Source organism: Dipodomys merriami, unplaced genomic scaffold (assembly GCF_024711535.1).
Source record: "Dipodomys merriami isolate MVZ:Mamm:240054 unplaced genomic scaffold, mDipMer1.0.p SCAF_15, whole genome shotgun sequence".
Lineage (NCBI taxonomy): Eukaryota > Metazoa > Chordata > Mammalia > Rodentia > Heteromyidae > Dipodomys > Dipodomys merriami.
The window spans coordinates 7,082,508-7,107,990 of record NW_027202826.1 but is presented as its reverse complement, the minus strand read 5'-3'; the positions used below and the strand labels follow the sequence as shown (position 1 = coordinate 7,107,990).

The 25,483-nt window shown below is 39.6% G+C and overlaps 1 long non-coding RNA gene across 2 annotated transcripts in view; it reads left to right on the top strand.

The window, feature by feature from the left end:
* Window positions 1-25,483, top strand: part of LOC138826858 (uncharacterized) — a 50,538-nt gene that overhangs the window by 7,269 nt on the left and 17,786 nt on the right. For both annotated transcript variants that reach the window (XR_011371878.1, XR_011371879.1), the window contains exon 2: window positions 5,568-5,769. This is a non-coding gene — a long non-coding RNA (uncharacterized lncRNA). The remainder of the gene's footprint in view (window positions 1-5,567; window positions 5,770-25,483) is intronic.

Below are 25,483 nucleotides of genomic sequence, written 5' to 3'. Positions count from 1 at the left end.
GAAGCCAACCTATATATCCATTATTTTATGAATGAATATAAATATGGCATATACCTACACTGAAATATTATTCAACCATAAAAAAGAAGATAACCCTAGCATTTACAGCAACATGGATGACCTTGTGGACATTATGTTAAGTGACACAAACTAATCACAGAAGGATAGACACTACATTGTCAGACTTGCAAGCAGTATGTAAAGTAGTTAAACCAACAAACCCAAAAAGTAGAATGATACTGGAAGGTGCTTGAGAGAGTTTGTGCAAGGTGAAAAGTTCTAGAGATCTCTAGTTGGTAATTCAATGCTGTATACTTGAATTTTTTAAAGAGTGGATCTCAGGTTACTACAACAACAATAATTACTATTTTTCAAAAAAAGAGGAAAGAAGGAAGGACTTGGGGTGGTATGGGTTCTATTTCATTCCATTTTAAGCTCTACAAATTTGTAAGCCAAGACACTTAAGTCCCTCACTAGCACTCCTGAAAACTGAAAGGCCTCCTCCACCCTACCATCAGAAAGTAGCAGCTGTCATGAAGGCATGGGCACCGAGATTTCTGAGCATGCACAGTGAAGGTGCTTTATTTTGTATTCATACCATTAGCAAATCATTTAATTTGGGTGCTGAAGATTGAACTCAGGACCGTGCACAAGCTAGGCAGGTGCTGGACCTCCTACCTGCATCCCCTGCCAGGCCCTCAGTTCCATTACACTACAGGGAGTTCTGCTTCACCCAGGCCTGGACGTGGACAGAAGGGCAGGAGGCCCTCCAGAAGGGACTGGTGTCTTCTTAGCTCATGTTCCCTCCTGGCTGACATACTTGCATTTGCCTACAGTTCCAACACATCCAAACCCCAGCCAGAAGGCTATTCAAAACCTGGAAAAACTGATGGTTTATTAAATATGTGTTTTCATTGAAGGTGGATTAAGAACTAAAGGCAAATATGAACATTTAATGAGACAGATTTACTGCTGTTAAGGAATGAGGCAAACCCTTAATGAAATGTGCTCATTGCTTTCTTTTTCTTTTTAGTTTTATTTGTGTTTCGCACACAAGTATCGTAGATTTTCTGTAAGTTGGAGGAAATTGCAGATTAAAAAAAAAGATTTTAGAAATCTTGCCTCTTATTTAACTATTTGCAGGAAAACAGCATATGAGGTTGGAACTTTCCAGCCCTTGCACACATCTGTGTCACTGTTACTCTTACTCAGCATGATACACAGGTTTTTTTGTTTGTTTGTTTGTTTGTTTTTGTTGGTCATGGGGCTTGAACCCTGGGCCTGAATGCTGTCCCTCAGCTCTTCAGCTCAAGGCTAGCGCTCTACCACCTGAGCTACAGCGCCACTTCCTGTTTTCTGGTGGTTTATTGGAGATAAGAGTTTCATGGACTTTCTTGCCTGGGCTGGCTTTGAACCGCGATCCTCAGGTCTCAGCCTCCTGAGTAGCTAGGATTACAGGTATGAGCCACTGGCGCCTGGCAATGATACACAGTTTTATAATCTAATGTTGGTTCTTAATTACACTTTGTGAAGATGTTTATGTGTCTAGGAATATCAAACCATTTTTATAGTAGCATTATTCTCAACAGCTTGGTTAACTTCTCATTGTTAGATGACCATGTCTTTTTAATTCTATGCCATGTATAACAATATATATGTAATTATATGTGCATGTGGACATTATGTATAGATAATATATGTGCACCTATGTATAAATATATATGTTTATGAGAGGGAGAGGGAACTAGCCTGCCATATTTGTGGATTTATTGAATATATATTTGGATCAAGGGCAGTCAATAGTAATAATAAATTAATAAAACGAAAAGAAACATGAAAAACAAAATTTTTAATTTATGTCTACATATTCCACAGCTCAGTGGAAACAGAGAAACCTTCAGTTGGTCCTGTACATCATTAATTGTGTTTAAATCATTGTGTCACCTCCTGAGGATTTCTCTGTCCTTAATTTTGAGAAAATTTGCCTTCCCCAAATCCAGTGGTTTCGAAACAACAAGGTAAAGATATCATGCCTAATTTCAGCAACAAAGTGAAATTTTAGGTTTGTTGAAAGGCAGTATGTTTTCAGGGGACATGGTCAGCATCATGGGGAAAATAATTCAAGAACCTAGAGTACAGTACTGACTATGCTTCTTGAACATTTCACAGTTTTTCCTTCATGGTGTTTCAAGTATAAGAAATAAAGGAATACTGCACACATATGTAAATGTAGTATCTAAATACATCCTTAGATAAATTTCCCAATACAGAATCACTATTTCCATTGACTTGCATATTTTAAAGGGAATTTTGCTATAGGCAGTACCCTAAGAAAGCTGATTTGTACCTCCTCTGAACAAATGAGAATGCCTAAAGACAGCTATATTTCAAAAATAATATGAATAGTTTGTAAACGCTTTTCTGCCTTCATTTGTAGAACATAAATTCCTCTAGCCTAGGGAGAATGTCTAGTCACTCTAATGTTCATGGCTTCTAGTCACATACCTAAGCAGCCCTTAGCATTCTTAGTATTTGTAATTATACATATTTGTGTTAAGGACCATTAAACTGTATATGCTTCATATGCTATACAGCCTAGAATTCTCTTGCTAACACTTGGTAAGCACTTCTTATTTGCAAAGGAGTTATCTGGGCATTTTATGAGTATAAATTAACTGAACCCTAGTACAAACCCTATGAAGTTACTTTAATTATTATCACTAAGCTATAAATGGGTTGATTGAGTCTCAGAAAAGTAACTTGTCCAAGATCACATGATTAGTATATTGCAATTCTAAAATTCACACCCAGGTGCTTGACCTCCAGAATTCATATTTAACCATTGTGATTTCTTTTAAATTGCACAGGTACCAACTTGTGCACCATAGCAGTCATGGGTCAAATAGCTAATTTCTTTTCACTTAACCTATTACTGCACTTATAATCATTAAGTAAAATGGCAACCGTTTTATTATCTCATAATGCCTGCTTGTAAGAATTTGGAACAGGCATGGATTTTCTGGCTCAGGGTTTTTCTCATGGCTACAGTCAGATGGTGGCTAGAGATAAAACTAACAGTGGGAGTGCGCACCTAGAAGCTGGCTGAGCCTCTCTTGGTGTGTTGTCCCAATGCCACTCCACATGGCCTGTGTACGCAGGCTAGTTGTGCTTCCTTACATCATGGCAGCCTCGGCAGTCAGCTTCTATGTTGATGAAGGACTTCTGAGTAAGTGTTCCAGTAAACAAGGCAGAGACGCTTTTTATGACCCAGCCTGAGAATTCACATGGTGTCACTTCTGCCGTCATCTGCTAACCAAGACAAGTGTAAAGCACCACCCATTTCAGGGGGACACTTCTTACCCAGAGGACTATAAAAGTCACCTTGGAAAATAACATGTGAGGGGTGAGATCTTGTTCCTGCCCAGTTTGAAAAATACAGTTTGGCCACAAAACTAAAATTTCTTTAGCCCATCCAACATGCCTTAAAACTCACATTTGCTACCAAGCTGAAAATGCGTATGCTGATTCATTCTTGTTTGTCAGCAACCTGCTCTTCTGATTGATGGGACATACTTACAAGACGACACAGTGGCAGTGCGTATTTCCCGGATGGTGGTATAGTTTATGGTTCTGGAACAAAATGAACTGACTTGCCTGTATGTAAATGAAGGCTGGGACTCTGGCCTCCTTGTTCAGGATTTTCAAGTTATCTGCAGAATCTCAACACTTCCTCTACTTCTAACAAATTGTTGATTGCAAAACTTTGTCATTGTTGTTGTTGTTATTATTATTATTACGTGCAGGAATTGGAGTTCATGTGGCCAACCCTAGCTAGTGAAAGCGCGTTCCTCTGTGGGGTCGCTGATACTCAGTGAAGTGTCGCCCTCTGGCAGTGAGCCAGCAATGAAGTATCGAGAACAGAAGGGAAAGGCAAGCGAGCTCCTCTCCTGGCAGCTCTGCTCTCTGCAGCCGCCTCCCCTCTTCCAGTTATGATTTTCTTTCCCAAACAAGGCCACGCCGAGGAATGATGGCTGGAGGATGCAATACTGTTTACTCTGGGGCTGTAGGTAAATAGGTAATGGTCCCTTAAAAGGCAATGTTTGGAGTGCTGAAGTTGCTCCTTTGTGCCTTCTGCCATGTTGGCTTTTGTAATGTAGGTTTGTTTGATTACATGTTTTGTCCTTGATGTCAGACTAGTGACCTGCACTTCTGGGTGCGTTGGCAGCACTAAAAAGTTACCTACCACTGTCTCTCTGTCCTAACCGGTCCCCATTGGCCTCTGCTTGACGTGTTGGGACATTGGCCCGGGAAATCAAGCACTGGCCCATCTTAGATGAAACAGGAAATGATGGGAAACAAAGTAACAGTAACAGTTGTCACCCCCAGATTAGATAGTTTAGCCTAGCTAAGAATTTTCTAGGCCCAAGCTAAACCCTGTGAAACCCAGAAAGTAAACATCTCTCCCCTTTCCCAGTGGAAGGATCGTGCAGTCGGGGATTCCCTTGAATGCTGATCAGATTTGATGCTCCCAGTGAGGATTCGGTTCATTTTGCATGGTGAACCTCTCTGCTCCCACTTTTCATAGGCAGTTCTCTGGGTGAAGGAATCTGAACTGCTATTCCCCATCAGCTTCTCCACGATGCCGCCATTCATTTTGAGTTGTTCATTTTGGTAACATGGTCTCAATTTGCTAAGAGGAGAAAGGGGAGTGGGTGAACTTCCTGTTGAGAACAACATTCTGTTGAGAAAGCATTGCTTCCTCTCACGGAATAGCTCCCAATGCACCTTGCAACACTGAGAGAGAGAGAGAGAGAGAGAGAGAGAGAGAGAGAGAGAGAGAGAGAGAGAGAGAGAGAGAGAGAGAGAGAGAGAGAGTGAGAGAGAGTGTTCTTGGCCTAGAGGGAAGGTGGAATCTTGTTTCCTGCCTCAGTTTGATTTCTAGATGTTTTCCAGTGCTGCTGCTGAACCTTACCTTGATTTCCTTCTCTATTAACGTAGCTACTGAGCAGGTCCAGATAGATAAGGCTTTCCATTGAGGCATACCGCATGAGACCCTCAGACAGAACTACTACAAAGTGTCTGACTCCACCATCTCCAGAGAAGGCTTTATTTATTTTGTTATTTCATTTCATTTCATTTTGCTCTCCATAATTAGATAGATGGTTGCACAGCCAAACCTTTTCAGGCTTATGTGAGTGTGACTTCTTATTTGAGTTAATCCATTAATCCACTCAAAACATCCTAGCACAAGGCTGATAGCTTGCATTTAGTGGACAATAGGTAAGCACCATGCATACCATCACTCCCGAAGTTTTTCTTGGGATGTTATTATCATGAACAGTTTCTGCAGCACCATGTGGAAATGAGAAAGCCAGTATCGTGTCATTTCTATTCATTTGGCAGGCTGGAAAACCTAGAGCTACTTTTTCTGAATGCAAAAGAAATGAATGTTGCCCTTCAACAATTTCCCAGTTAGTCAGCGTTGAGCAGCTGAATTATGTCTGTATATGAATCCATAAAGTGATCGGGCGGCAACACACGGCTCTGCTACTTTTTTTTTCTAATAGGGTGCCCCACGTAACCCCGCACTGACCTTGGTGGTCACTTCTGCAGAGAGAAATAGCATCTGGAAGCTGACCTTCTTCAGAACTCTCAACACAGAATAAACTTGTGAGATGAGTGTGCAGGCTGAATGAAGATTCATCAGTTTCCAACACCGATGGAGTCATGATCTCTCACACTTCCTGGGCTCCATGGTAGGCCTTTGAGGTGAGACCTCTCCCAGATGTGAAGGGCTCTGCTTGGAAAGGGCTCATGTTGAAAACACAATTTTCAGATTCATCAAGGCAGTTGGTAATTGGTGATGGGGAGGGTTCTGAGCTCAATAGTTTTTCCCCCAAAGTCTTTTTGTGGTTAGATTAAAATTGAACTTCCACTACCTATGAATGAGGCTCCAATGCCCCACTTAGTTATATACATGGAGGGAGTCTGGGGAATGACTACTGATGATTTGGTGGTCGTCTTAGAAAATATTCAGGAAATTCTTTGAAATCCAATACAAAGGCTGCTTCATGTGTGAACTGAAGGTGAGTCGTGGGTTAAGTGTTCCTTTGCGATGTTTCAGAGGGGACAACTAAAAATGAAGAGCTAAAATCATTGGCTGTGTCCAATGATTTACTACAGGAGTGAGTGTGAAGCGGGGGGCCTTCATCAATCTTACTCTAGTTCTGGTTCCTATTCCAGCCATGCCAGCCAACTTTTTGAAAGCCTGAATGCTAAAACCTGGTGTGGGGGGGAAAAGTAGACAGTTATCTTGGCAAAATTTGCTTCTATAACACTCAGCTAAGGAAATGTATATTTATTTCTTGAAGTAATGTCATGGCTAGAAGTCTACCGCTTTGCCTGTGACAGTAAAACAGAGTGCTTATCTTCATATTTTCATAATGAAAACTCCCCCCCAAGCTTGCGCCATTCTGGCAGATTTACAACCTCTGAGCAAGAGAACTGACAGGCATTTTAATATGAAAGGAGATACAAGGTCTTTAATGCACAGTGATGTCACTTCTGACAAGGTGGAAGCCGCTTTCTGCAGTTGCAATCACCATGACATGTCAGACCTGGCTGCTACACAAGAGACCTCCCTACTTCCAAAAAGGTCACCAGTAATGCAGAAGAGTGGGGATTCTGTGACCCAAGTCCAAGGGCACTGTGTCAAGCTGTGGCCACCAGCATCTTGTGCATGTGCATTAGCTACAGGAAGTGTGAGCTAGGAACTGTCTAGACAGAGCTGACCTTGGAAAGGGGAAAGGGAAAGCTTGGTGCTGAAGGGTAATGACAGTCCTCCTGGGAGTGATAAAATGAAAGCTGGGTTATCCCTTGACCATCTTCCTTCTTCCCCTTTTATCCTACCCTGCAGAGGTCTCCTAACTTGAAAGTGGTAAATGACAGTCACACTGTCATTAGCAGAGTGCTCAATTATTACACTCTTGGAGAATGACAGGAAGAAAATGCCTGCAACTTACCATTTTTATTATATGCAGACGAGGCTGTCAAAGGCTTAGCATTTTGGCTTGATAACATTGGTTCTGGTTTTGAAAAAAAGATTTAAATACTTGCAATTCAAATGTCTTTGTCTTGAGCCTCTATTTCAACTTGCTACTGACTTTTGACCACAGAGGAAGGATTTTTTTCCCCTTAAATAATCTGAGAACAGCTATACTGCAGAGTGCTGTGCCTCCTGCCTAGAAAGTTCTGGAAATAAATAGTCTTTTCATGGTCATTTCCAGTGACATGCCAGGAAAAACCCCTCCACTATATTAAATACTGAGGCTGGTGTGGGGTCTGCAAAGAAAACTCTCATACTCAAAAATGGGTGGGTGCAGATAAACTTTCATTTGTGCAGCAAAACTTCTGGAAGTCCAAGGGTTAACTGGAGAACTTAGAAAGTTTTGCCAGCTCAGAGGATTGCCACACACTTAAGATTTGCCAGCACGATTAAATGTACTTCTTAATTAAACATAGGCACATTCGGCCATCTACACGCTCAAAATTAAGTATCCAAGATTTATTGTGTAAAGGAGCCAAATAGCAAAGGCAAGGGTCAGAATTGACCAATATCACAAAGGACTATAATTTTTTTATTATGTTATTATCTAATTAATTTTAATGCAGTGAGGTTGGTTATGAGCTTGGACGGACACTTCTTATCTCTGTTGCTCATAAGTAAACCCAGGGCTGGAAAAGTTTCCTAATCTCTTTTAGGTCTCATTTTTTTCTTTGGTATCATATGTAAAATGAGAAGAATCACTTTACCTCTGTACCAAACCTTGATGCTACAAATTTTGATGAGTCTTCATGCTGCCTCTCATATTCCATATGACTCTAGCCTAGTCACTCTCAAATTTTGATGTGTACAAAAAAAAAAATCAAGAGAGCTTATAGGTTCCAAAATTCTGACCTGATTAAGTTTGCCTGGACCAGAGGCCCCTGTGATTTAAAAAGATAACGAGTTAATTTCTATGGAGGCGATATATAACTTTATGGCATACTAGAGCTCAGACAATGCCTAACTCCCACCTGCCAAGGATACAAAGATGAACTTCTGGGAGAAAAATAGGCAGCTTCCTTTCCCTCTCATAGAAAGACTTCTGCTTAGGAGGTAGCTTCAGATGTGAAGGACTAAGAAAAAGACAGAAGGCAGAGATCTTCCTGCATTTCTTTCCTAGGTTCTAAAGGAAAGAGGTAAAGGTTTCTTGATGCTTCACTGAAGTAGGAAGGGTAACACCATACTCCAGATTGTGCACAAGCCTAGAGCATCATGATTCCTTTGTCTTTGTCTCTTGGAGTCTAAGTTACAGATGGGTACCAGGAGAGATTTTAGAGTTAGTGGAGTTATAGAAAACAAACAGCAGCTTTGGGACATAACAGGTTAGACCATCATGTACTATAGTATTTCTCCAACTTTGATAATGGCCCACTTAAGCAGACTATAAGACCCCATGGTCCATACTCAGTCAGGCCTTGGTTTTCTGTTTTAATTGTATACGTATACAAAAAAGGATTTTATAATATTACAGAGCATAATAGTGTTATTAATACAACACTGGATCAAAACTTTTCATCAAAATATTAGTACGTAAATGATAAACCGCAGTGTCATTTTCCAGTTTCCAGTTTGATGTGTAAGAAGCCAAAAAAAAAGCTAAACAGAATTATAATTTATTTATTTATAATTTATTTATTTATTTTTACATTTGTGGGGCTTGAACTCAGGGCCTACGCACTGTCCCTGAACTCTTTCAGCCACAACCTCACTTCCGATTTCTTGGTACTTGATTGGAGATAAGAGTCTCATTGACTTTCCTGCCCCAGCTAGCTTTGAACTACAATCCTCAGATATCAGCCTCTTGCGTAGCTAGAATTACAGGCGTGAGTCTCCAGGGCCTGGCCAAAATTGTAATTCTTAGATTTATCAGAGAATTAAGATTGTAAAACAAACTGCTTCTAAGTAGAGAGACTTAAGAAGTAAATACAAAGGATTGCAGTTTCCTAGAGCAGAAGCCCAGGAGCAGAAATCTCCACAAGAACCAGTGCTGGGTCAGAAAACTAAGTTATAATTGAAGAATTACTGAAGATCCGATGTGGACAGTAGAAGAGTTACTCAGCTAGCTGTGCTGCATGCGGTGCTACTCACCTGGGATCTCAGGACTTTTGAGAGGCTGAGGCTAAAGAATTGTGAACTGAAGGCCAAGTTGGGCTAAGGTTAACTGTGCCTTCTGTTTGTTGTCGAGGCTCTAGAAAATACAGGGAGCGGGAGGAGTGGGGGGAGGGCAGAAATATAGCCGTCACTTTGGGACCCACAAAGTAAGCCCTGGTAATTGTTAATAGACTACCAGTGAGTACTCCTTAGTCATATACGAAAAATAAAAGTTGCACTGTTGGTTCACTGTTCACCTAGAAGTGGAAAATAAAAGACCTCATTTTTAGTGAGTTTGGGGTTCATAACAGAAGCCCTGGAGTTCGACAAAACACTTTCTGGGCTATCGTGAAATGGCAGTGGTATTCTCAAGCCAGAGAGAGAGATGGAGCTCTCATTTCCTACCATCTGCCAGGGACGGACTGGAAGGAAAGAGGTAATGAAAATAGCTTAATTTACTCTTTTTGGGAAATTAGAGAAATCCCAACATTGATTTTTATTAAGGCAAAAAGCACATTACTAAGTGGCAAGCTTCCATGAACACTTTTATCTGAATATAATTCAACCAACTCTTAACTCTGCAGATGGGCAGTCCAATATGCTAGTTGCTAACTACGTGTGGTAAGTTACCCTCAAATTAATTAAAATTAAATACAATTAAGCATTCAGTTCATCAGTCACACCAGCTAATTGAAAACGCTCAGTAGCTGTCTGTAGCTCATGGCATACCCCTGAATAGATAACTCCACCAGGACTCCATTACTGCAGAATGTTCTGCTGGACAGCACTGCTCCTAAGAGAGCTCACCTTCTATTTCATCATGTTGTATTTAAAAGAAATCATATTTACTGACCTTTAGGACAGTAAGTTGTCAGATACCAGAAAACTTCATTAAAGTATGAATGTGTGGTGACAAACAAAAATTCCGTTCATAGCCCTTTAGGAGAGAAAAGACTTTGTGACTTATTTCATGAACTTTTAAACTACTCATTTAAATTTATTGAGTGAAACAGTGAAACAGGAAGCTATTCAACTGAGTTGACATATATAGGTATACTTATATATATGTATATATATATATATGTATATACATGTATGTGTAGTACATATATACATATGTATATATACATATATGTACATGCATGTATGTAGATACATTTCTCAGCTACTAAAATTAACATGGGAACCAAATTGATTTTGAAATGAATTCTCTGATGAAGATAAAGTCTCTAAAACTAAGCATAGTAAACTAAAAATTGCTTTTGCTCTAGCATATTAAAAGCAAATATACCTTCTAAATAAAACAGAACCACGTAAAGATACTACACCAACTTACTTCAAAGTAAAGAATGGCTAATGTTTTAGGTACTTGCATTTGAAATTTCATTGAAAAAGAAAGTGAACCATGAGGCATCCCAGCCTTAATAAAATCATTTTTGACAAAAAGGGAAAATGATCATGCTGTGTTGATAAAATATCTAGGAAATTAGAGTAGGTTGGTATAACAAATAATGAAAGCAAATAGCAAGCTTAGTTTTAATGCAAAGTCTTTAAATGGGTTTTGTGTGTCCTGTAAACACACAAATGTATCCTTGATGCATTTGAGATTAAACCACTTGCCATTTTTTTTTTAACTGTGAAACACAGGAACTAGAGTCTTTTTAGAAGGACTGCCATCATGGCTGGTTGTTTATGGCAAATGCCCGACCATATTGGTCTGAAAGCATACTATTGACTGAAAGTATGTTATTGTAGCACTGAAAGTATGCTATTGACCATGTAAAGTTGTCATTTTGCTTCTTTGGAAGAAAAACAAAGGCAAGGGACATGGAGGAAAAGATAAATTAAGGTCATAGATTAGACAGAGTAGACTAAGCTAGGTTGCTAAGATTTATTCTACAATTGTTTTCATTGTATGTTTTCCCTGCCACAAAATAATTCATATTCATTATAGACTTGTTTGAAAACACAAGCAGATAGAAGAATATGAACGTGATATATACACGCTCTGCAGAGATAAACTCTACTAGTAGTTTAGGATATATTTTGTTTCTTTGCATAGAAATTATATTAGTGTTACCACTTGAAGGGATAAAGGTGAAAGTTCTAAGTTGAGATCATGTTTTAAATATTCTTAAGCCCTGTTTCAAGATGTCAAACATCGTGTATCATTAGAAGGGTTTAAAACATTGTGAGAGAACAGTCCGGATTATTCCTGACATGCAGGGGCTAATTTGGTTGGTTTGTGTGGTTGGTTGGTTGATTTTTCAGTGCTGGTGGGGGAGCCCAGGATCTTGGTGCTAACATCTAGCATGCTAGATGTGATCCAGCTCTAGCTTCAGCCCTGACGTGCAGGCCAAGTCAATGTATGGTCATAAGTTTTGCATTTTTCTAATGCAGTCAGGAGCCTGATTCACACTGTTTGGTTTAGTGAGTCCCAATGTAGCCAGCTCTTAATTTTCTATAGTCAAAAAACAAATGACCAAAAAAAATTAAATATTAATAAATGCTCCCCAAACCTCACTGCCTTCCAATGCCTTTTCAAATCCAAGAGAGACACATTTGTGTCTTTGCAAGAAGGTAGAGGAGGCTTTTTCTTTTAAATCACGCATGAATCTATCATTTAAATACTGCACCCCATCCAAGGCCCAAGAATCATGGTTTTCTCTATCACAGCCCCCTAGTACTGAGTGCAAGCCTACAGGACCATCCATGTGGATTCAAAGTAGTTCTGGATGCAACATGTGCTATGCACATGGGAAAGAGGAATTGGATTGGATATGCTGAAAAGATAGATCACCATATGACAGTAAGTTAGCTGTAAGCATATGGAGGAGAGTCCACGTGATTTCTCAGGTCTGTTTCTTAGACCCAAAGAACTGACCACAGGAAATGACTTAGGATGTCTGAAGGAGAGGGACATATAAAGAGAAGCTTTGAGTCTATTTTGATCATGTGATGTTTAAGTTGACTTGGAACATTTCAGTGAAGTGGCTGGAAACACCACCATTAAACAAAAGGAGACCTAGTCTCCAAATGAAATTTAAGGCAGCATTTTCCAAAAGTTGTTCTTCCTGCTGCTACTGTAGGTTGTACTGCAGGCCTCCAAGCAAAGTATCTCAGATTTATTTGCATGCGGAACATAGGACTCATTGGTCCACCATTTTGGAGACATTGGCATGTTGGTGTCATTGAAGGCTGGGGCATGACATGACTGCACACACTATATGCAGAGAGCTTAGGGAGCACGGAGTGCCTTTATTTTTCTTCCTTGGTGTAATTCTGTGTTCTAATGAGAACTTCGCTTCCATCCTGCTACCCTAGAATAAATAATGTCATGTCCTAAGTTTCATAGTGTACTTACATATATTATGTATTGTTGACAATTTTATCTCCATTCATGCAGCTTATGAGGAGTCTTTTATATCTGAATAGTTCAGATATATGCTGGAGAACACCAACATTTAACAAATATAAAAGGACCCAAGCACTGGTGGCTCCTGTCTGTAAGCCTCGTCACTCAGGAGGCTGAGATTGGAGGGCTGTGGTGTGCAGCCAGCCCCTAGACCACTCATGTTCCACTGAGTGTGTTTTATTTTGGAGAAGTATTTCAAGCCAACATAGTCACCTCTCTCCCCGTTCCCACTCATGTTCTCCCCAGTCCCTAATAATTTCTATTGTACTTACAGTTTAGGTGGACGTAAGGGGGTGGGTGTTCCCTAAGACACAACGGAATAATGTGAAAGATGTGGTCTACTTCATTCTAGAGCATGGAAGCTTAGCTTGTATTCATACTAATAAATACTCAACAACTGGCTCTCTAGCAAAGAATAAGTAAAGCCCTGATGTTCTCAAACGTATTTTCCACGTCTGTCATCTAAGCCCTCAGGAGGCTGAAGGAGGAGGATCACAGTTCAAGACTAGTCTGGGCTACAAAGTAAGAACCTTTCTCAACAACAACAACAAAAGCTTTAGTTTGTGGACCTGGGTGATTTTCCGGGTGTGAACATTCTTACCCCAGACAACGTCCAGTGTCCAGCTGCCGGTTCTCTGTCATTACACACAGAGCTGGGAGGAGCTCGAGAGCGGTGCGGACATGCATAAGATTTTCACTTTACAGATGCAATAAATGAAAATAATAAGTCTATAAATCCAAGTAAAATAATTCGGAACTGGTGAGTTGTGCGTATTTATGGGTTTTGTTTTCAAAATAGTTTAGTTAATTGCTGGTTTCTGTAATTTAGTTTTTAATAATGCCTGCATTTAACAACCACAGCAAAGTCGCTGAGCATGGAACAAGAAACTGTCCACTGTGTCTGGCCAGGGGCAGGCCCAGCCCTGGGCGGCCTGAGCGCGGGGTCCGTGGCTGGGCCTCTCAGCTCCCAGGGCACAGGGTTTTGGCTGATGCTCATCCAATGAACCAAAAAAGACCCCATCTTAGGTTCAGTGGGGATGGGTCCACAATTTTCATTCCTTTTTGTGAGTGAGGCTTCGTTTTTTTTTTCTAGTCGGTGACAGGAGCTAACAGTGGAGCAGGTCCCAGGAAGTCATTTTTCATTCTTCATTCCCTCATCCCTTCCTGCTTGCCATCTTTCCTGTATGTCAGGGCTTCTACTGGCCAGAAATGCCTAGTGAACTCCTTCAAGCCTCCCAATGGCCTTTGATGACACTTGGCTTTGCTTTTATAACCATGTTGTCTTATTTTCTCCCCCCCCTCCCCCCCCGCCAAAAAAAATGAAAGCTTGTGGTTTTAGCCTTTGTTCTCATGCTTTTATTTCAGGAGAAATGGCTTTAAAGGATACAAACAGACCCTGCCCTCGGAAATGCAAAGCACTGCTGGTTTGCCTGTTTGCGAGTGGCTCCGGGTGCCAGGATTTCTGTCACTGTTAAAGAAGTTTATTATTAACAAAGTTCTTAAGTGGATGGGCAGGTCTGGGTTTTGCTTTGTTTCTCTTGGTGAGAGCCGGAGAAACTTTCCCATCCTCCTCCTCTATTCACCCTTTGATGTCTTACCTCACGGAAGGCTTTCCATGAGCCAGAGTACCAAGCCTGCTGAAAAGTGCAACTTTATGACACTTTGGCATCACTTTCGTGTCTACAACAATCAGCACTGTGTATTTATGATCCTAACACGAGCACACAGAAGCCTGACTGTGTGACTGTGTCATTGCCGGGGACATCAGGGGATAGGGCCAGGAAAGATGTCCCCTGATCCTGGCCTGCCGTCTTTCATATTTCCACACTGTCTGTGCTTGCCCAAGAGAAAATTTCATGTGACTAAAAGAATCTCGAAGCTACAGAATTCTAGAATACTAGTTTCTTCCCTACCCAGAAAAACAAAATGGGGTGAAAACAATATGCCCTGCTGCTGGATGATTTCCATGGGGACAAGTTGCCTGGAGTGAAGCTTGGGGCCCCCCTCTGGCAGAGCAGGCCACCAGAAAGAGCATTCACACACATGCTATGTCACTTCCTGCAGCTCTCCGCCCCCATCTGAGTTGGGATTGGCTGGCTCATGGCCTTATTGAACTTGGCACCTATCATATTGAAGTGGGCTCACTGTCATACTAATGGATACGTCTGAGCGTGGACACACTGGAGGACCAGCGCCTACATCAGGTGTGCGTAGAAGAGCTTCAGCCCAGAAGTGTCAGAAAGGTCCAGCGTGCTGACTTTGTGTGCCGGGGCAAAGGAGAAGATTGTATCTGTGTCACCACCATAGCTTTGATTTATTTTTAGATGCTCCAAATAGCTGAAAAGGGCAAGGAAGATACAGCCTGAGAAAGAGCAGGAAGGGCCAAGGTTACTGACTCTAAAAAAGGAATGGTGCTTGCCAACAGGGACACAAGAAGGCTTTGTTTAAGCAGTGGGCACACAGAGAAATGAGAGCCTCTTGCGCTTCCCAAGGTCATCGCAGTGGGCACTGCCGGGAAGTGCCTGTCCCTCCATGTCCCCGGGCACCTGGGATCAGCTAGCTCAGCATCAGTGTACCCAGCGGGCCAGCCTCCCACCAGGAGCATGGCCCAGTGCTCCTGACCGTCCATCACTTAGAGTTTTGGGGGCCCCAGGAACAACCCTATTTTAGTGCAGCAGAGACATATTTGACAATATCAAAAGAGATAATAGAGTTCTGAACGTACATTAGCAGAGACCACACTGCTTTTCTCCCTGTGGTTGGCAGTGGCCATCTCCAACAACCTGGTGGCCAACACTCAAAAAGACTGTAACCCTTAGTGACAGAGACTGAATCATCCTGAACAGCATGGGATCTGCACCTCGATAAAGGCACGTGTCTCAGGAGAACATACAAAGCCACAATACGAAGACAACTTGGTTGAGTTCAAGAAAGTGCCTTACAGACATTTTTAAAGTTCGTTTTCAAAATTTTTTCATTGCCATTTGAATTGGTTATCCATGGGCTAAAATAGAGAGGGAAGCAACTCTCTATATCTGATCTGTATTATATATTGTATAGTATTTGTGTGTTTATAAATATTTTCTAGTAGCACAGAATATATAGCACCAGTCTCTTGGTCTTTCTCTATCTCTGTCTCTCTTTCTCTCTCCTGATTCTTTTTATTTTTGAGATGGGATCGTTTTATGTAGCACAATTTTTTTTCTTAAAACGAGTGGTCCTCCTGCCTCATCCTCCCAAATTCTGAAGTTCTAGGATTGCAGACATGTGCCACTATGCCTGGCTCATTTATTTTTGTCACAAGCTGGAGTTCTCACTAAGTTGAGTCTGTTGTCCTCTTTTATAAATAATAAAACAAGAGTCTTGAGGTAGTGATCATGTGGAAGAGGTCACATGGGCAGCAAGTGATAGAGCTGACTTTGATCTGGGCCTGGATGGTTCCCCCAAATTCCATTATACATCACATACAGTTTTATAGAAGACAGATCTAGTTTTGTGTTATTTCCATGCAAACTTCCATCGGTTGAACATAAAAAGTAGTAAAGATAAAGCATCCAAATGTAAGCAGATAACACATAAAAATTTATTAACATTTTAACACAGAAATCATTAGATAGTGGGGTAGGATATTTTGTATTGATTTTAAGATACAAAACACAAAAAAATATAGTAGCCAAAGCCCATTTTATCCCAAACAATGGTGATCAAAATATGTATAGAAAGTCAGATGTTAGAAATACAAGAAAAATGGTCACCACAATCTTAATGGCAGACTATACCTTTTACAATGTGCCAGGTCAAGCAGTCAAAAATCTACCACGTTATAGAGCATTTGAATCACAAGCAATTAATGAACTAGCCAAAATACAAAAGCTAGACATTCTTTCCAGATCCCCACAGAGCACTTACTTTCTTGTTTTTTTTAATCATTTATCAGGCCATAAAGTAAATCTCAGTAAACTGCAAATATTGCATGTAGCTACATTCTGTAATCATTGTGCAAGGAAAGTTAGATGTTAAGACCAAAGTATGAAATCTAAAAAGAATTTCAGAATAAGGTACAACTACATGTGTGGCTTTGACTATGTCACCAAATTAAAATTTTAAGAAGCATAGGTAATTAAACAACTAATAAAACAATATGTTTACATGTGTGATAGTAAAACATAAATATGCTTCCTGGGAGAATTCACAAGAACCCACTGACCTTGGTTATCAAAAGAGAAAGGCTCAGAGGCAGGGAGGAGAACATTACAGAAAATGTAAATTCCATAGAATTAGTAAACTCTCCCATATACGTAACTACACATTCTCTCCAAATCCTTATGGAACACTTTTTGAAAGTACATTATGTAGCAAGTCATTAAAAAACTTAACTTCAAAATACTATACATAGACCATGCTGTGTCTTTTTGGCAGTACTGGGGTTTGAACTCAGGACCTTGCCCTTGCTTGGCTTGCTTGTTCAGCTGGTGACCTAACACTTGAGCCACGCCTTCAGCTCAGATTTTTACTAATTATTTTGGAGACAGTCCCACAGACTTTTCTGCCTAGGATGACCTCAAACTATGAGCCTCCAGATCTCATTCTCCTGAGTAAGAGTAAAGGCATGAGCTACCAGACTCAATGTTGCTTTTTAGAATATTTGAATTTTCCTTCTACCTAAAGAAATATAAGACCAAAGGCATTTTATAATCATTTGTTTAAAACAGTAACCAGTAGGACAAAAATCTTCTAAATGATTGTAATACAAATACAGAAAGCGAGAGAGAGAGAGAGAGAGAGAGAGAGAGAGAGAGAGAGAGAGAGAGAGAAAGCACATTCCAAAAGTGAAAAACTATTCAAAGCCCTAAAATTAGAAAGCATAGTAGTTTTTTAAATGACAGATATGTGAATGAGTTAAGTCCACTCATTAGTAAAACTGTCAAGTCAGATTTAAAGAAAATCCAATTATCTGTAATATGTATATATAAAATGCTTAAGAGAGGAGCATTTAACAAAAATTGAATAATGAAAAAGAACAGTTATCCATGAAAATATAAAAAAATTAAACAAGGGTTATAATCTTAGTATCAGAAGTCATAAATTTAGAAGATAAAGGATTAAACAAACAAAAGAGTATCTTCTAGTGCCAAAAGGTGGAGGACAGGGATATGAATATATACATTTGCATATTTATTTGTGCATATGCATATATGTGAATAATTGCATAGAAAATGAAACTGATTCCAGGAAAACATATCTACACAGATCAATTTATTATTCAGAAACAAACAAGCTTATTAAAGATTTGGTTCCAGGTCTCTCAAAAATGGTCTCAGGTAGTTTCACACAGTAATTTAAACAAATTTATTTAAAAAGATAAATCTCATTGCCATCAAGTCTGTTTACAAGGAAATGTTCTTTATTTAATGATATGAGCATAACAGCCAAAGGTAAAGAGATTTACCTAAAAGAGAACTACAGCTGTCTGTCAGTGACTCATGCCTATAATATTAGCTATTCAGAAGGCTAAGATGAGGCCCATGGTTCAAAATGGACCCAAGCAGATAATCTACAAGTCTAAGTTTCAATTATCCAGCAAAAGTTGGAACTGGAGGCATGATTCAAGTAGTAGAGTGCCAACTGACCAGGTAAGGCCTTTAGTTCAAGGCCTAGTACTGTTACACAGATAAAAAAGGGAATTAAACTACAAGCCAACTTCACTATGTCTACCAATGAACATGTCCTAAATAAAGTATTATTCAACAGAGTCTAGGGACATATTGAAATAATAGTATACTGTGACGAGTTGAGATTTGTTTCAAAAATTTGAGGCAATTTGAATATTTAGAAATCTTTTATGTAATTTCCTATATTAATACCTATAAGGAGAAAAATAGCATGATTATCTCTATAGCATTCAATTAACTTGAAATATTTTCTAGATGAATTCTTAATGAAATGTTAGATGGATAATTATAATTGAAATTCAATTATAAAATATATATTCAAATATAGCTAGCTAGTCCCATATAATTTTCTGCAAAACAAGAACTAGAATCAGTTATTAGGATTGAAGTGTCCACTGCACAGTATCCTAACTGACAAGGAATTTTATCAACCATCGCACCACTGCTACAGCTCCCACTCAGGCGCCCCTGGCAATTGTAAAAAAAGCTTGGCACCATGTGCACTCCAAAACTATACTTTCTGTGTGGATACATCTTTCCCCAGGCTTGCAGGGATGGCCCCAAGATGCCTTCAAGTGCTTAGGAAAATACCTTCAGAAAATCATGCATCATTCTTATAACCATGGAAATCTCACAGACATGAGGCCTTACTTGGTTACCCTTGGTTGCTTCCTGGGGAGATGATTAACTCATTATTTTTGTGTCTTTTGTAGTCAATTTTCAGGAACCTTCCACTTAGAAGAGGTACTATGAAATTTGTCCTTGACTTCTCTGAAGGGACCAGTGATACCACCTCTGCCTTGGGATACCTAGCCAACATTGCTATGGATGATGGAATTTCCCTAGATTTCTTCTTCATGAGCCTAAGAGAGATCTCTACAGCCACTAATGCACTCTTTACACCTCTTTCACACCTCTGGTTAGGTGGAAAGGAAAGTCAATGTAGGAACCCTGGTGCTCATAGGATTTGTCCCCTGGGACTCTTGGTAGTAGTCTTAATTGTTGTAGCAGTCTTAATTCATAAGCCTCATCAAGGCTGTGTGAACTGTGTGAAATGAGTTCAGTCCTAGCCTCTGTCAAGATTGTTCCAATTAGCCATGAAGACACACTGATGGGAAAATTCTTCCAAAGCCAAGGTGATACAAAAACAAAGAAAGAGCTGAAATATACAACTCACATTTTTGCCTAGCTTGAAAAGGTTATTGATTGCCTTTTATTTCAGACTGTCTTTTTAAAAGATGTTTCTATAGCCAATAGTCTTGGAATGGAAAGCCCTCTTTCCCTCCACAGCAAAGGGTCAGTTTGGTTATAGCCTTGGATGATACAGATTATGTAACTCCTCCCTTTTTGCCCCCCCCATTACTTAATATAAATGATTCAAGGTCCCTAAGTTCAGTATTCCTCCCCTATCATTGCAGTCCATTCACATGTGCAGGCAGTGATGTGAGATTCTGGGATTCTGCCCCACTGTCACAGGATTTGGGAGCAAGGATAGCTCACACATATACTCCATGCCCATGCTTTCGGATGCGCAGTGAGTAACGAAGTTCTGTACCCTGGACCTAGGACTCTCAAGTTTTCTGTCATCATCTATAAAGCTGGGGTGGGTCAACATGCTAGCTTACAAGTAGAGGAAAATCTCAAGCCCTAAATACTTCTTGACATAAGCAGACTTCTCTAGCCTAATTTACATAGAACAGCACTTTTTAACCAAAATACTATGGCTTCTCATCTGATAAGTATTTTATCTTAGTATCTTTGAGGCCTGATGGAATTGTCATAGTCTTCTTCTCAAAAGATGCTTCCAAGGGCTGGGAAGGTGGCTCAGTGGTAGAGTGCTTGCCTTGCATGCATGAGGCCCTGTGTTCGATTCCTCAGCACCACATAAGCAGAAAAATCTGGAAGTGGTGTTGTGGCTCAAGTGGTAGAGCACTAGCCTTGAGCTGAAGAGCTGAGGGGCAGTGCCCAGACCAGAGTTCAGGCACCATGACTGGCAAAAAAAAAAAAAAAGATGCTTCCAAATACGACTTACAGAGACATAGCCAAACTCTCCCATTCCACAACTTCTAATATTTCTTTCCTTTCAATATACAAAATGCCTCTTCAGAAACAACAGGCCATCTTGCAAAAACATGGTCTGGATTCTCCTCTTTTCTTCTGGAAGTGTCAATAGCCATAAATGATAGCAATCATTATTCCTATTATCACTCATCAGTTCTCCCATTCATTCATTCATTCATTCACCAACTATCTCTAACATCACCCATGCTTAGCAATAGGTGCTCAATGGCCACTTATGGAATGATTAAATCTTAACCTTATTAAGAAAGAGCCATCAATCAAATCAATACCCAAATAATACTTAACTGAAAAGTTCAGTGAAGGAGAAATAAGAGTAAAAAGGACATCAATTGTCTTACTGCTCTGGCTAGGACTTCCAACAACATTGAATAAAGCTGGGGCAAAAGAAGATCCTTTCCTCATTCTTGACTTTAGAAGAAATTGTTTCATTTTACCCTCATTTATTATGGTATAGGCTATAGACTTTTCATATATGAGGTATGTTTAATCTATTCCTAGTAGTTTCTTCATAGCTTTAACTATAAAAGAATGCTGAAGTTTGTCAATGGCTTTTTCTGCATCTATTGAGATGATAATGTGATTTTTTTCTTCCATCTGGTTTCTGTATTTTATTACATTTATTGATTTGCATATGTTGAACAATCCTTGCATCCTTAGAATCAAATCAGCTTGATTATGGTGAGCAATACTTTCAATGTATTACTGAACTCAGTTTGAAAGTATTGTAATGAGGAATTTCATGTCTAGATTCATCAAGGAAATTGGTCTGTAATTTCCCTTTTTGGTTATATCTTTGTCCAGTTTGGGTATCAAATAATTTTAGCTTCACAGTGAGTTTGGTTAGTATTCTTTAACCTCTTGTTCTTAGAGGTCTGGCAGAATTTAGCGATAAATGCACGTACCTGGGCTTTGCTTTGTTGTTAGACTCTATTACTAATTTTATCTCGTCACTTGTTGTAAGTCTGTTTAAATGGTCTATATCCTCTCGGTTCAATTTTGGTAAGTTGGATGCATCTAAAAATTCACTCATTTATCTAGATTTTTCCAGTTTCTTAGAAAATAAGTTTTCAAAGTATTCCATAATGATCCTCTAAATTCCATTGATTCTATTATATCCTTCTTTTCATTTTTAATTTTGTTAATTTGGGCATTGTTCTTTTCTCTTTTGGTTAGTGTGGCTATGGTTTTTTAGTCGTTTATCTTTTTAAAGAATTATTTCATTTTGTTGATTCATTGTATTTTTTTCATCATTTCACCATAATCTTTGTTGTTTATTTCTACCTACTAATTTGGGATTTGATTTGTTCTTGCTTTTTCAGGAGATTGAAGTGCATATATAATTGGGTTACTTACTTTTTTGTCTTTTTGATGTAGGTACTCATAACTATAAACTTTTCCTTTAGCTTTGCCTTTGCTGTATCTCAGTTCTGGTAAACTGTGCTTTTCATAGATTCTATGAATTTTTTATTTTCTTCTACTTGTTTAGTGACCTCACTGGTCATTCAACAATATATTGTTCAGCATGCATGTGTTTGACTATTTTCTATAGTCTCTTTTGCTTCTGATTTCTAGTTGTATTTCATTGTGTTCTAATAGAATACAAAGCATTTCATTTCCTCTATATTGGTTAAGGCTTGCTTTATGTTCTAAAATATGATCTATGTTAGGGAAAGTTTCATGTGATACTGAAAAGACAGTGTTTCATGCAGCTGCAAGATGAAAGATTCTGTATATGTTTGTTAAGTTCATTTGGTCTCTAATATCATTTGCTTCTGAAATTTGATTTTTGGGGGGAGAGGGAAGGGCCTGGGTGACCTATCTTTTAGTAAGAGTGGGTTATTGAAGTCTCCCACTATTATTGTGTTAGAGACTATCTGTGCTTCTAAATCTAGTAGTATTTATTTAATGAAATGGGCTGTTCCAGTGTTTGGTGCATATTTGTTAACAATTGTTATCTCCTCTTAATGGACCGTGCTCTTTGTTAATATGAAGTGACTTCATTTGTCTCTTCTAATTTTGTTTTGCAGTCTGTTTTGTGAGATATGAGTATAACTACTCCTGCCTGAGTTCAGAGTCCATTTGCTTTTATTTCCAACTTCTTACCTGAAGCCAGTATTTGTCTTGGTCACTGAGATGTGTTTCTTGCAGGCAGCAAGAATTCTTCTACTCTAACATGAATCCATACCTCATTATACCATCATGCAGACGGTGTCAGAGGCATGTATCATTTCTGGAGCTTTCTTTACGTCATCAGTCCTTTCATTGAGTCAAAGCAGGCTTCTCATTTCAACAACTTTGAATCTATCACTTTCTCACTGGTAGACCCATCCCCTACTCTAATTTTGTATGTACCTCAAATCCAATTATTTATTGCTTACTGGATTTGCATACATTGCCAGATTCTCAGATATATCCCATGTGACTTTAAATAGATGAACATCACATTAGGCTTTGTGATGCACTCTTTCTTAAGTGACAGAAATAACACAACATAGATAACACAACTAGAAAAAACTAGAATACCAATTCCTTACAGGGCCATCTGTGAGCTGAGCAATTTTCTCTACTTATGGACCTGATATTTTCCTAAACAAAGTAAAGCCAGTCACACTTAGAAGAATATCTGCTGGCCAGTGTTGGGCCTCATTTGTTGTAGTGAGTCCTGCTACCTTTAATCATACTCCAGTGCTTGCTGCTGCCTTGTCATTCAAGTGTTGGCATTACAAAAGCAGTACTTAGCAAGCACTCTGTAGCAAAGCCTAGGCATGTTTGTTTTAATCATCCTCCTTAATCATTTGGATTCGAAGAAGGAGGTGACTTTGGATGGAGGCAATATGTGACCAACATCAAGGGTGGTCAGAAGCCTATTTTGTGTTCTAGCTCTGGTGGGGAGCTGAGTAAAACACCATTTCTGGTCAGCGCCAACTATATTTGCTGTCAGTAATGAGATAAATCCACGACAGGGTAAAGATTGCTGTCTACTACAGAAGACTGCTTCCTTGTTAGCAACATTCCTTTGCTGCTCTATGACCTGCTTGCAGGGGGGGATGAATAATATGACAGGCTTTTTGTGTGCATGTCTAGTAAAATATTATTGTTCCTTACAGAAAAATGAAGCTGAATGTTGAATCTATGTATAGTACATAGTTGATATTTTCTTGATTGTTAACTAGGATTAATCCTGTTAGGATGCTGTTTAGATTTGAGAAAGAACCCATAATATTGCCTTTTGGAGACATAGCTTCTGAGTTTCTGAGATATTCTTCTTAGTTGGGGTTTCTCTCTTTGAAATACACACTCAGTACTAACAACAGGAACTGGTGATTGTCTTAGAACCTCTTGTCTGAAGAGTTTATATTCTAAACTCCACAGACCTTTGGTTTCAAAATTGCAAACAAAGTAAGAGCTAATGTGTTTATTGTAAGAAGGCTAAAAATTCTCCTCGCATGAATATGCAATGACATAAATAAGCTGCTTCTGTGGGTATAAAGTAACAAGCAATAAAACTTATTTTTATTAAAAATAAAATCAGGAAAGCCCAAAAATTTAATCAAGAAAAGGTTTTTCTTCTTTGTGAAGTAAGTAGTTAAGTAGAAAATTTCACAGCTTTCCAGAGAGAATAAATCCAGGAATTGATTGTCTCTGGCTGTGACAGACGGCCAGGAAAAGAAATTTTGAATGATGTGTTCTCCTCACACCATGCAGAACTCTTTAATTGATGCCAGAGAAAGAGAGAGAAACAGAGACCTGTAGATCCAAACTAGCTGCACCAAGGGCTACAATAAACAAGTTTTCAGGAGCAAAAACAGAAACACATGTTCAGGTTAAATTTCTTAAAGGGAAGAGAAAGATGAACGTGGTGACACGTGCCTGTAATCCATACTACTTGGGAGACAGAATGTGGAGGATCATAGTCCAAGGCCATCCAGGGCAAAAGCACAAGCTCATATCTGAAAATCAAACTAAACCATAAAGGACTAGTCTAGGGGTGTAGCTAAAGTGGTAGGGTTCTCAGTACAAGTGTCCCCGTACCCCCATACATCCTGCTGAAAGAGGGGAGGGAGAGAGAATGAGAGTATCTTTTTTTCATCTTTACACACAGGTCCTTGCATAGACAAGATCTACCATCTAACAGAGTCTCCCTCTGGACTCTCATTTTATAGTGGTCTCACACTTTGCCAACCACCAGTGATTTGTTATTTGTGGGGCCTAGGACACATTGTGTTCTTTTACTCCACCAGCCTATTACCACTGAAAACCAAGAAGGTCCACCATTGAGGTACCCCTTACCCAGAGAAGCAGAGGAAAGGGATCTGAAAGTAGGTTACTGATTGGCAGTCTCTTTAAGTGTCTTCCTTTTGGCCAAAACATTCTAGCTCATCAGCAAACTCAAAATCTGTAGAAGGTTCTTGGTTCCCCCTTACATCTTTAAAGTTTGTTAGTGATTGGCAGTCTCCTTGAGCAAAATGATAGAGTGTTGGACAGGCCAGCAAAAGTACCTACTACCTACCATGTCCCCATTCTGAGAAATACCTGTCATGACCAACATTTCTTCCAAAGGACTTCTCATCATGGGTTGGAATGTTGGAACCAAGTGATGTTATAACAGTAGTCAAAGCTGATTGGACCAGAGATGGGCCTCTGTTAGCCATCTGAGTCACCCCGAAACCTATACAAGTCTAGTTCAAGAGCTCAGCCATGAAAGGATAATAGACAGGAGTTAAGAAACCAATCAAAACTTTTTTTGCCAGTCCTGGAGCTTAACTCTGGGCCTTGGTGTTGTCCCTCAGCTCCTTTTGCCCAAGGTTAGCCCTCTCCACTTGAGCCGCAGTGCCACTTCCAGCTTTTTCTGTGACTAATTGGAGATAAGAGTCTCACAGCCTTTCCTACTCGGGCTGGCTTTGAACATTGATCCTCAGATCTCAGCCTCCTGAGTAGCTAGGATTACAGGCATAAACCACTGGCTCCTGGCGCAAAAACTCTTTTTGAGTGATGGAGGGCAGAGCATTCAAAGTCAGCAGGCTGGAGAGTCTTAAGAGACACGTGCCCAGAAAGAGGGTGGTAAGCGAAAATCATCGGGTAGGAGAAGCTATGAGATCAATAGAGGAGATTAATAGC